The sequence below is a fragment of the Triticum urartu genome, chromosome 7, assembly GCF_003073215.2.
Source record: "Triticum urartu cultivar G1812 chromosome 7, Tu2.1, whole genome shotgun sequence".
Taxonomy (NCBI): domain Eukaryota; kingdom Viridiplantae; phylum Streptophyta; class Magnoliopsida; order Poales; family Poaceae; genus Triticum; species Triticum urartu.
The window spans coordinates 90357282-90362140 of record NC_053028.1 but is presented as its reverse complement, the minus strand read 5'-3'; positions in this window follow the sequence as shown (position 1 = coordinate 90362140).

Sequence of the window (4859 nt, the reverse complement as noted above, 5' to 3'; positions counted from 1 at the left end):
AATGTCGGAGGCCCCGGCCAAGGTTAGCCCCCCAACCCTTCATGAATTGGCGGGCGAGCTTATCGCATAAGTGCCATGAGTCGACAGCAGACATGGAGCGATGGGGTGCAGAGCGAGCGGAAATCTAGCGAGCGACGACGGCATCCCGGAAGCCGGCCTGATTGAGCCAGAAGGGCTCGAACTGGAAACGCAGCGGGGAGGGGGGCGCTCGTCGGTAGTGGAGAGGAGGAGGGGGAAATGGTCAGACCCGATCCGGGTAATCGCACGAAGTGAGGCTCGGGGGCAGCATAATTCCCATTTCAGGGAAACTAGGACGCGATCCAAAATGGACCGCGTCGGGTCAGCCTGACGGTTTGTCCAAGTGAATCGGGCACCCGTCCGGTCCAGCTCACGGAGACCCAACTCCGCGATCCAGTCATGGAATAACTGCATCCGGGGGAGGTTAATCCGGTCATTATTCTTCTCATCCGGGGATCGGATGAGGTTAAAGTCTCCGCCCACAACGACTGGGAGGAGAGAGTTGGAGATCTTTAGATGAAGCTCCTCCAAGAAGGCCGGAGAGCGGCGATGGTCCGCCGGACCATAGACAATCACGATCTGCCATTTGAAGTTGAGGGCCCGCTCGAAGATCTCCATACTCACAAAGAAATCCCCCCGATCCATCCCCCCAACCTCGAAGGTGGCATCCGTCACCCCTAACAATATGCCGCCAGAGTGGCCAGTGGTCCCACTAGAAGGGAGCCAATGCCAAGCGAAGAGGTGAGGACTAAGACACTCGAGCTCCTGGAGGGTGAACTCAGTGCGCATGGTTTCCTGGATCGCAATGATGTCGATGAGTTCGTCTCGCATGTACTCGATGAGTTGGCGGCGGCAGCCATCATGGCTGAAGCCGCGGATGTTCCAAAAAAGGGCCCGCATCTAAACCCCCATAGGAGGGCTGCTTGACCCCAAGACACGGGAGGCGCTTTGTGCACAGAGAGCGGCAGTGCGAGAGCGGGTGCGGCCACGGATCACACCGTCAGCCACCGGAGGGCCCAGACCCGCGGGGGTAGCGGTCGAGTCCACGATGGGCCGGAGCAAGCGCGCCCAGGTCTCAGCCAGCCTGCCATCTAAGATCTCGCGAGCCCTAATGGCCGCGATCTGTTCTATGGGGGGACCAACCTCCCCCCTGAAGACTATGGCCGAGTCAGTAGCCACCTTGGCGAGGTGGCCAAGAGGGGCGGCCTCAAGCACGGAAAAGGAACAACTGGAAGAATTGGGAGGGACGGAATCCACACCTTACTCGAGGTTCCGGACCGCCGCCCGAAGCTCCGCACGCTCAGCGACAGACGGGGCCGAGGAGTCCGCCGGACGGGTCGCATCTAGGCGGGCGCTGCGGCGGGACGCCGTCACCGGCGTCGATGTGGAGCGAGGCCGCCTGACATACGCCACCGTCGGAGGGTGAGCGGCGGTCGGGGTGGTCACGACCGCAGCCACCGTCGCGGCCGAGGAGGTGGGCGGAGCGAGGTGGGCATCGGAGGCCACCGGCGGGGGGAGCGGGGCGACGGGCACCAGGGTGTCACCCTCCGCAACGCCCGCGGGTGGAGGTGCCGGAGCCGACGCGCCGACGGGAAGGCCCCCACCGCCACCCGTGGGGACCGAAGAGGTCGAGCCAGGAGTGGCTGGGGGGTCCGGGGCCGACAGCGAGGTGAGCAAGGCAGAGACGGCGGAAGGGGAGCGCGGCGATGAAGGCGGCATGACGAGTAGGCCCACACTGGAGATGTCACTGGCCGACTCGGATGGAGGCGAAGGGGGCGCGACCGACGTAGAGGCCAGGCGAAGCGCCACCGCGAGGTCAGTGCCCGACACTCGGGTGTGTCCCGTCCTGGAGTCACCAAGACTCGGAGGTGGGTTGGCGGGCTCACGGGATGGGGAGTGAGAGTGCTCAGACAAGTCATCGTCATCCTCAGGATCCTCGAGGCATGAGTGACGGGACCGGCGGCGGCGGGAGCCGTCGTCGTCAGCTAGGCTGGCCCCCAAGTGGCTGTCGTCAGAGAAGCGGGGGCGACCGATGTGGTTCAGAGGCTCAGGGCAGATCTTGAGGTCATAGCTGTTGTCATTGAAGAAGACCCAAATCGTGGCGTGGAGCTTGGAGGAGTCCAGGCATTTCACCTTGACCCGGACCTCCTCCTCCTTGCGGAGAGAGAGCTCGTCGACCACCACCATCTTGCCCAGGAGCTTGGACATGCTGCGGATGACACGCTCGGACCGGGCCACATCCGGCAAGCCGGCGATGAGGATCCAAGCCGTGTCGAGGACCACCACGGCCTTGGGATCCCACTTCGGCTCAGAGATGTTCACCATGATCCCGTTGAGGGCCAAGGTGATGTTGTCGCTGCGGGTACAGAAGCCCATGCTCAGAGCGTCGGGGAAGATCACTTACATCTACACAAGTGGTTGAGCTCGGCCTCAATCAGCTCTGGGGTGGCGACGGCCTCGCCAACGATAGTCACGAGAGCCAGGAGCGAGGGGGAGGGAGGGGCAGCTCCGGGACCTCGATGTGGAAGAAGCCCATGTCCTCTATGTCGTGCCCGTACATCATAAGCTCCTCCGTCACCGGGCGGTCTGGGCAGAGAATCGCGGGGTGGCCGGCGTCCTTGCAGAGGTAGCACATCGGAGGGTTGGGGCAAGCCACCTGGAAGTGCCTGGTCAGTCCGTAGTTGAAACACGGCGGACCGTCCAAGGCGGAGGCGGAGCCCGGATGTGGGGCGGCCGCGCCAGCAGCGGGAGTGGCAGCCGGGGGGCGGCGAGGTCCCTTCTTCTTCTTCTTCTTTGCGCCCTGTCGCCCCCGGTTCCCATTTCCCCCATTGGTCGGTGGGAACGAGGCTTGGGAGCGGGGGTGGGGGGGGTTGGTAGCCGTTCGAGGTCGGGTTGGCGGTGACGGTGGAGAGGGGCTGCGGTCAGGGCAATGGGGACCGGTCCCGACGACGAGACGGGGAGGGAGACCGCCGCCGGGAGGGTTGCCGAGACCCCCCGATCGGAGAACGGCCGCGCTCCCACGAGTCAGCCCGGGGGGGGCGAGCGGCGCGCCGGGGACCGGGAACGGCAATCGTCTCGGGCAAGGGACCGACAGGCAGAGCGGGGGAGGGGAGGGGAGAGCGGCGGGCAGCGCGCGCTGGGGAGCGGCGGGCGGGACGGGAGTCTAGCTCCTGACGGAGGTCCTCCTCCCTCCGGAGTGCGTCCGGCGACGGGCGCGGAGGAGCCCGGCGATCGTCGGCCCGGCGCTTGGGGCGGCCCGCCCCATCATCCCACTCGCGGGTCATGGCCGGCGAGGTAGGAGGGAAGGGCGAGCAGGAGCCGGCTGGGGCGACGGGTCTGGAGGTGGCGGCGGTAGGGACAGTGTCGGGGGAGGAGGTGGGCGATGCGGGAGGAAGATGATGGCAGGGGAACCCTAAAGGCGGCCAGATGGACCGGCTCGTCGAGCCGAGGCCCACCGAGGGGCAGGGTTGGGCCACGAGGGGGGAGGGGGCCCAGAAGGCCCGGCCAGCGCAAGGCCAACAGCCTGCGGAACCAACGGCGGCCCAGGAGCACTGGGCAGGCGGTCCACAGGGCGGCCCACCACAAGCGTGGCCCGGTAGGACCAGACAAGGGACACCAACCGGGGAGCGAGGGTTTCCCCCTGTGCCGCCGCGGAAGGGGTCGCCGGCAGGGCATGGCGGGGGCGGCGGGGCCATGCCGGGGTGGGCAAGATGCCGGTACACGGAGGCACAGGGCGCCGAAGACCGAAATGAATGGACGGAATGGGGAGCGCCGGTAGACCACCACCGAAAGCGCCGTCAAGGGCGTCAGCCGGAACAGAGGAGAGGGCAGCGGAGGGCGGCAAAGGACCGGATGATCTCTAGGAGACGCGCGCGAGGCCGCGGTCAGCCCGGCCGGCGACGCCCCACCCGCCAGATCGGCGACCCCCAGGGCACGCGCCGGAGCCCAAGGCAGCGCCTTTCGTCAAAGTCGCCCGAGACGAGCCCGTCGGCAGGCGCCGGCCATCCCCGCGGGCAACTGGGCTCCCACCCCTGGGTGTCGAGCCACCGGCAGGGACAGCCTGAGGCGACCGGGCCGGAGCCTTGGGGGGGACGCGGTCGCGGCAGACGATCGGGCGGCCCGCGACGAGGTCATCGGCCTCCGCGAGGTCGGCCCAAACGACACGCGACGAGGCGGCGGGGGAGGGGGGGATGGCGGCGGAGCGGCCGAGGAGGGCGTCGGCGGGGGGACGGGGGCCGAGGGAGGGAAGGAGGGCTCAGCCAGCGGCAGCGCCAGCAGATCGCCCAGCGAGTCGCCCGAGCTCAAGGAAGCCATCCCAGTCGTCAGGAGTCCTCAATCATAATATAGGAAGCATTTTGCTTGGCAAGGGAAGTTGGAGGGACCAGTCCGACAGGCTAACAAAATGACTGAAGGAACAAGAACTTGGCTATTTTACGGCCATATCTTAACCAAGTTACTGAAAGTTCAGTGTGATACGCCACAGAGAAAATATGTTTGGGTAACCAACTTAGAACTGACGCTCATATATTCATAGCAAACATAGAAAAAGACTCATAGCAAACATAAGTGAAGATAACAAGACTCTCATATCAGAGTAGGATAACACTCCGAATAAGAAGAAGCACCAAAAGATGAAATTAAACTCCCATGCTTTACTGCCTTGCCAGGGATTAATTCAGACTTCGGCATGGTAAACACCTCCTCCCTCACCAGCTCTTTGGTCGTCCACAACACCAGCCAGTGCTAAACGAAGCAAAGAACGTCAGTCAGTAGTATACTCGGTAAAATTTCTTGGCACCGCTTAAGCGATTTTGTTAAGGCAAACTTCGCATGTGTTGGTG